This window comes from Trachypithecus francoisi, unplaced genomic scaffold (assembly GCF_009764315.1).
Source record: "Trachypithecus francoisi isolate TF-2019V2 unplaced genomic scaffold, Tfra_2.0 Lachesis_group21, whole genome shotgun sequence".
Lineage (NCBI taxonomy): Eukaryota > Metazoa > Chordata > Mammalia > Primates > Cercopithecidae > Trachypithecus > Trachypithecus francoisi.
Window position 1 is genome coordinate 292102 of NW_022681467.1, and position 8673 is coordinate 300774.

Below are 8673 nucleotides of genomic sequence, written 5' to 3' on the forward strand. Positions count from 1 at the left end.
AAAGAAAGAAACCAAATAAACTCAGGCCCCAGAGAGAAGATCTGCACCAAGCCTGCAGCATGGTCAGTCTCTGGCCTCCCGCCCCTGCTTCCGTGAGGCTGCCTGCAGGTCCAGTCAATCGGCCTCGGTGCCAAGAACATCCAAAAGAACACTCCAAGGCAGTGTTCTCAAGTTGATCCATCAGGGTAAACAAAGTAATAAAACATCTGTTTTCATTTTTATCTCAACCTTTTAAATATTTTATTGTAAGGCATATGTCACAAGGTATTTGAGTACAAGGTATGCAGGGTACAGGAGTTTGTGGCCATCATTTAGAAAGCACTAAGTTGACACATGCAGTGTGTTTCATCATAGAGGATGTGATCAAACAGATTTGAGTCCTTGGTTTGGATGATCACCTATGACAAAGATTCTCTGCTTGACCAAACTTTAGTCAGGCTTCTGAGCCTTCTCCTAGGGCCGTCGTACACTTCCCTGTGACATCCGTTTTAGCAATCCCTGCTTTGTCAGTTTAGCAAGGACTCCCGCCCCTGATATCTGATCCCCCTCAGTGACATCTGATCAGGCTCCCCATGCTCCACCATCCCCCATGACATCCAATCACCCTGGCCTGCCTTCAACAGGAATCCGGTGAGGTGGTTTAACCAGAATCCCCGTACCCCTGAAGTAACCTTTTAGTAATTGCCCATCCACTGACCCCTCCTCTGGTCCTTGTCTATAAATCTTTCCTTACCCATGCTGTCTCTCTCCCTCGCTGCAAGACCCTTTGCTATTATCCCTGTGCCTGCCATGACAGTTCCTTACTGTGCTTTAACAAATGCCATTGGATGTTTTTTTCTTTAACCCCTGGAAAGTTGTATGTGGTTTCTAGGGTTTCTCTAGTAGCCTGGAGCCATTTGGAATCAGGAGAGTATAAGGTTGCCTCTACTAGGCCTGGCAACAGAGCCTTAAATATAAAAAAGATGGAGGGATTAGAATGTCCCAGGAGGCAGGATTACTGCAGGGCATAGGGCCTGGCCTGCGGTGGGCAGGAAGAACCATGTTAATCAACACATTGGTTGAGCAGATATGATTCTCCACCACTAATCCTTCATGCCATCATCTTACAAATGAAAAAGCAGTGAATATCAGTAGGAGAGCTCTTGGCCATTCATGATTGGACTGAGCAGGAATGCAAAGTCAAGTCAGTCTGCCTTTGCAACTTTCCCAAGTGCTTTTGGTACCCACTGCCTCATCACTGTCTCCTCCTGGCCCCTGGTGCCTCAGCGCCTGGCCTCCCAAGAGTGTGCTTCATATAGCTGGCTTTTGACCCAAGGCCCAGTGTCCTCAAGGAGCCATTCTCCCGGGAAGCGAAAGCTGTGAGAGAAGGTCCCTGAGGCCACAGTGTGGCCCTCCATGAAAAGGTTGGCCGCTGTTCTCAGCCTGAAGCCTCTAACCTTTTCCATCACAAGCTCACTCAGCAGCAGCCCTGGCAGGAGGCTGCACCTGGCATTTGAGAATGAAAGGGAAATAAATGGGGCCATGTGCAAGCACACACACACCAGAAAGAAGCAAGCCTCCCGGGGTTGAGGGAGCCTTTTGTTGTGAGAGAGTAGGGATGGAAGGCTATTTCAGTCTATTTCCTTAACCTGCTGCCATGGACTCACTCCTCTGAAGTCTCCAGCCCACTCCTACATGGATAGGTCATCATGAAGGAATGGCCCTGTGTAGCACTCATCAATCCTCAAGACCCCCTCCAATGGCTCATCCCCAGACCTCTCCAGGCGCTTACACCAGCCTCCATGCCCAGAGCACATGGGCCGCCCTCTGTTCTTCCACACATGGTGGCTGCAGTCTGTTTCTCACTAGCTGTGTTTATCACAATGGCAGGAGCATGGTCTTGTTCATTTTCTTACCATCTGGGCCTTGCACAATGTGTGGCACAAGATATCCAGGTCCTCAGCCCACATTTGGGGAATGAATGAATTATCCACACATAAGCTCAGAAAATTACTTTAAAATGTTTAGAATAATGAGAGAAAGAGCAGCCATGAGGTCAGTGCAAGTTCCAAGTGGGGTGGTCACCAGGATGGAAAGTCCCAAAGCAATGAGGCTGAGGAAGGGCAGAGCCCTGGTGAAGCTGGAGGGGCAAATTTTCACAGCACTTCCCATGCTCCTGCATGTAGCAGTGGAAAAATGTGGGGTGTCCTGACTTTCCTCTTCACAAAGTAACTCACAATCATGCTGCTTTTCCTGATGCATCCCTCATTTGGGGTTCTAATTTTTTGTGGAGTGTAAGATGTATTTTCTGCATTCTTGCACAATACAGGAAAGTGCAAAATCCAGAGTGAGCCTAATGTGAACAAAGTGAACGCATTCAGGTTACACCAGAGGGATAAAGAAAAAAAAAAGATATCAGCTGCTCCAAGCCCCTTTGTGTCCCTTCCAGACACTGCCCTCCAAGGGGTATCCTCACTTCTCTCTCCAGTGATTAATTTCAACAGTTAATCTTCAAGTTCTATGAGCATAGACTATGCAAATGTGCTCTCTTGTGTTTGGCTTCTTTAGTCTAATAATATGTCTACCATTCATGCATTTTGTGTCATGTGAATGTTGATTCTTCATTCTCACGCTGTCTAGTATTCACTGGCAAATATATTATTGGCAATTCATTAATTCTCCTATGATGGAGCATTGGGGGTTTTCCATGTTCAGATATTTACAGTCTTCTAGGCACATGTGAACACATCTCTGGTGGGTGTGTATCTAGAAGCAAATTGCTAATTTATACATTTCAGCTTCATAGACACTGCCAAACATTTAGCAAGGTGTGATACCCTTGTTAATTAACCTTAGAGAAATGTCAATTGATCATACAGAAAGATACATTACCCTTTCTCTGGGACTGCGTAAGAATGCCATTGCTCCATATTTTTGCCAGTCCTTGGTATTTTCCATCGTTTTCATTTTAGCCATTCTAATTATTTTTTACATTAAACTTTATTTTGAAATAATTATAGGTCCACGTGCAATGTAAGAAATAATACAGAGAGATCCTGTGTGTCCTTTACTTAATTTCACTTAAAAGTAGCGTCTTGCAACATGATAGTACAATATTACACGAGGATGTTGACATTGACGTGGTCAGGATGCAAGGCATTCCCATCACCCAGGGGCCCCAATGGGGCCTTTTTGTGTAGCCACATCTACTTCCTTCCATCCCTAGTCCCTCCTCAACCCTTCACAACCACAATCTGTCATCCATTTCTATAATGTTGTTGTTTCAAGAATGTTAAGTAAATAAAACCATACAATATGTAATACTTTAGAATTTGTTTTTCTTTTTCACTCAGTATAACTCTCTGAATATTCATCCAGGTTGTTTCTGCTGGTTACAAATTCTGTTAGTTTACTCTCATCTGAAAATCTTAATGTTTCCTTCACTTTTTAAGAATATATTAATTGGTATAGGATTATTGGTTTATAATTATTTCCTTTAAGCACCTAAAAAATGTGCTACTGCATTCTGGCCTCTATGATTTCTGATGAGAAATATACTGTAATTCCAATTGGTTCTCTCTTGCTGCTGTAAAGATTTTTCTTTGTCTTCAGTTTTCACATTAAATTTGATGTGTCTTAATGCAGGTTTTTGGTTTATGCTGCTTTGAGGTTCACTCAACTTCTTGAATTTGTAGTTCTATGACTTTTGCCAAATTTGGGAAATTTTGGTCATTATTTCTTAGAGTAATTTTTCAGCCTTCCTTTTTCTGCTTTCCTTCTAAGAGATTGATGATATCAAAGGTAGCCCTTTTATTGCTTTAGTCTCACAAGTTTTGGAGGTTATGGTTTTTGTTTGTTTATTTGTTTTTTGTTGTTTGTTTGTTTTTGCCTATTTTCTCTCTGTTGTTTGGATTGAGTAATTTCTTTTGTTCTGCTATCCAATGATCTGACTCTTTCCTCTGTCCTTTCTATTATGCTGCTAAACCTATTTACTGAGCTTTTTACGTTTTTGTATTTCTTAGTTCTAAAATTGTATTTGGTTTTTTAGTGTCTTTGCTGAGACTTTCTTTCTTTTGCTTCAAGCATGTTTATTAATACTGGTTGAAGTATGTTTTAAAATTGCTGCTTTAAAATTTTGGTCAGATAATTCTAATGGCTCTGTCATCTTGGTGTTGGGATCTATTGATTGCATTTTCATTTACCTTATGATCTTTTACGTCACAGTATGACATATGATTTTATTTGAAACTTGAACATTTTGTTCCTATGTCATGAGACTCCAGATTTTATTTAAATATTCTGGTTTACATGGCTTTCTCTGAAGTCATTCCTGCAAAGAAAGGGTTGTGCTTCTACATCCCTGCTCGGGGAGGGTTGAGATCCAGGCTCCGCATTGGCACTGTAGCGAGTTGGGGGTGGTTACTGCCTAGCAAGGATGAAAGCTTCCGACCCCATCCTAGTGGCAGGGGGTGGGATGGGGGTCCTTCAACCTGTCAAGGGTGGAAGTCTAGGCTCTCCACACAGCTTATCTTTGCATGGGTGGGGCTGGGACCTCAGCACTTCTGTGATGTTGGGATGGAGTAGAATGATTACTGTCTTGGAAGGTTGTTCCTTTTCTAGATCTTTGGCTAGAGAGAGTAAGCTTTATGAAAAATGTTTAATTGTGGTAAAATACATATAACATAAAATTTAACATATTAATCACTTTCATGTGTACTATTTAGTTGTGTTAAGTGTATTTACACTTTTGTACAACCAATCTCTAGAATTGCAAATATCTTACAAGACTGGAACTCCATTCCCATTACACGATTATCCATTTGTTCATCCCTACAGCAAGCCCATGATGGCTACCCTTCTGCTTTCTATTCCTATGAATTTGACTATTTTAGGTACTTCAACAATATAGTATTTGTCTTTTTGTGACTGGCTTATTTCACTCAGCATAATATCCTCAAGATTCATTTATGTTGTAGCACTTGCTAGACTATCTTTCATTTTTAAGACTGAATAATGTTCCATTGTGCTTTTATGTCACATCTTATTTATTCATTCATCTGTTATTGGACAGAAGACAGATTTTTGCGGGCTTTTTTCTTGACTGTGCTGATTGGCATTTCTGGGTTGCTAACTTCTTCACCTCCAAGTCTGGAATATGTAAGGCAGAAGGAAAACCAAGGGAGCTTGCTGCCGTATAATTTATTGGGTCCTGAGATCCATAATCAGTTTGTCTTATTCTCTCCAGCTCTCTAAGTCTTCTTATGTTTGTCTCATTCATAATTTCCAAAGTTTTAGCTGTATTTGTTGAAAGAAATAGGGCCAAGTATATCTGTTCTGTTTTCTGGGAAGTAGAAGTTCTGCAGTTGATTTTTATGTTAGTTCATAATGAGCATGCTATTCTTTTTGAAAATGTTTTAAGATATCCTAAAAATCGATTTTTTTGCTACATCAGACAAGACCTTTTTAAATTTAAAGTGCATACAATTTTGCTTTTTGGCAATTGAGCTCTTAATAGTTCCACAGTTCTTATTTTGAGGATATTAGATTTGTTTTTAAAGGGATTATAGCAAAAGGGCTATATCTTTCCTCTATTTATAAACCTTGGTTTCTCCTGTCAATACCAACTATCTGCTGAGTGTCTCATAGCCCTTATGTGTGTTGAATTTGAAACCACAGACACAAATCTTTTACTGGACTGTGGTTTGCAGAATGACTGGAGATAAATTCTTTCAAGAGTCTCCTAGATTGCTTACAGCTATAACTTTTATTGACTTTCGAACACTTCATAAAATTTAAATTTACTGAGGAAACAATTTGTTATAGATCTTTAGAAAAATAACAGAGGTAGGGTCTCATATTTCTCCACCAACCTGTAAAGCCTCTGGATGAGCAATGGAAGTGGGATTGATATATTTTTGAGGGGCCAGTGAAATTTACTCTAAGTCAAAAATCTTCCATTTGAAGGATAGTACGTATAAATAAATCTTGAATTTATAGGTTCTTTCCATAAAATTCGCATAAGTTTTTTTTTTAAAAAGAACCCTCTGCTCTGAAAAATATAATCCATAAGGACGCTGTAAAACAGTTTGAGGCATTACTGTACCACAATGATTTGCCTATCTTCTTGAATAGAATGTTATGATAGAACCACAAGGCAACAGACATTGCAACAGCTCAAATGAACAAGTGTCTGGCTCCAGGGGAAAGATGAAAATAAAACTAAATCATACAAGCTTTTCCTTGCTTCATTTCTTCTTCTAAAATTTTAAAAATCAGAAATAAAAAATTTAGAGTGGCTTAACTTTTATTCCTGCAATATTAATGTGAAAGGCAAAAGCTTCTAGGAGTCCAGGCACCTGATTTTGAGTGCAGCATCACTTCTCAGCACAGAATTTAATACTCATTTCAGAGAATTTAATACTCATCTTAAAACACGATGGCCTTGAACAACAAGGCCTGGTGATAGGGAATAAGTGTAAATCCCAATGCTTTTGTGTATGGAGTTCATGTTAGAACCTTTTATGATTTGTGGAATCATTGCTAAGTGTCCTTGATACATCCTACCTGAATGAGTGTAGTCTCAAGCTAAGACCTCAGGAACTCAAATGAATCACTTCAACACACTGGTTGGTTATCTCTTGCTGAATAACAAACTGCACCCACACTTATAGTATATAACAACCATTTTATTATACCTCACAGTTTTGTGGATCAGGAATTCAGGCAAGTCTCAGCCAAAAGATTCTTTTCCTCCACATGGAGTGACTGGAGCACTTGGGGTACTCAGCTCATTAAGCGGTTGATCTGAAGGGTGCAGATCAGGTTTATTCACATGCCCAGCTGCTTGGCACACATGTCAGGAGGCCCCTTTCTTCCTCCAGGTAACCCCAGGGCCTCTTCTCCTTTCCTCTGAAGCAGAAAGGTTGGACTTCTTTTATGAAAACTAAAGCATCCAAGAGCAAGCATCCTGGGAGACTCAAGTGGAAGTTGCAAGGCTTCTCATGACCTACCCACAGAACTCCAGAACGTATTCTCTGTTGCACACGAGCATTCAAGTGGTCAAGCAAGTCACCAAAACCAGCCCATTTTCAAGTGTATGGGAATTGGACCTCACCCTTCAATGAGGTAAGTGGCAGAAAATTGGTGCCATCTTTAATGACATAGTCTCATTTTTTGCCATTACAGGTAGCATAGTAATCCTGAATTTTTAAAAATTAAATCATCACTAGTAAAGATTCCAGCATGAAACAACAAACAAACATATTCTGTATTCTTGGTAAGATTCAGAAACTTTCAAATAACAAAGGTATTTATGGAGCAGACACTCCAAGGCAGGCTGGTATGAGGTATCCTTCCTCCAAGTCTTACATGCAAAACATCTAAGAAATGCTGCCCACACTGCTGGGGAGGAGACTGGGCTGCAGGTGCCACCACTACACCTGAACCAGTCGTAGCTCCTGCTACTGGCTGATGTTTATTATATATTGACTGTAAAATGGCTGCTATGAAAACCATGACACCTGACTTAGTGCTAAGTACCTCATCTGTCTCTTAAAGTTTTCCATAGCACCACTGTGGGGTTGGTCAAGTTCTGGGGATGACTCTTTTCCAGGCTTGGAAACAGCTGCCTTCTCAATCCGTCCTCATGTGTTGAAGAGAACCCTGATGTCACTTTCTGTTCCCATAATACCACTGATGCCATCATGGGACTTCGCCATCATCAGGTCATCTACTACTAATTAATATCTTAATGTCTTCCTTAAGGTGCCACCACCTAACACCATTACGTTGGAGGTTAGGGTTTCAACAGACAAATTTAAGGGGAGCAGAAATATTCAGTTCATCTGGTAATATGTCTTGTTAAGTGTCTCTTATCCCTTGAGGTGGCCATCAATGAATATTGATTGAATGAATAAATGAATGAATGAAACAAAGCATCTGCTAAAAGTAATTGACAATATCCAAATTGCAGTACTGATGGCCAATTGAGATAGGTGGCATGGCAGCTGAACCCCTAAATTTGCCCCGTGCTTGATATGTGACCCCAAGTCAACCGTGTGTGTGACCCTGAACACAGCTCTTCCACCTGTAAAGGAACAGATCTCCTTGAGGAGATCTGTTTCTTAAGTGTCATTTAGTGCCTGTGTGGTATGGGCTAAGGAAACACAAAGACCTTGGAGAAGTACTCATTTTAAGGAACATTTCACAGCTTTTGTTATTTCGAAGAGAGACCCTGAACTTGTCTTCAGATCACGTATATAATCTAGGCAGGGTAGAAAGTCCTGCTTTCCTAGAGCCCCTGATGCCCAGCAGAGTTTCAGAGACTATGCAGCCACACCATTTGAACATTTTATGGAGCTTTAACAAAATCCAATTTTATTATCAACAAAAGTTTGATTTTAGTAGCTATCTATCTATTTTGAAAATGTCAATGGTATTCTAAAGGAAATGGGAGCAGAATTTGTCTTCCCTGAAATTGAATTCTTGTTTAATGGATAAACCTTTATTGATGCTGCAGCCTCTGAGGAAGCACAAGGTTTATGAGGCCTGGATGGTGACGAGGAGCTCAAAGACAGCAGGGATGAACAAGGACAAGGACAGATTTGCTGTTTGGCAACTAACGCTGAGACTAGGGAATACAAATGGCCCGGGAGTCAAAGTTTCTGCTGAGGCCTTCTTGTAAGGATTGCAGCC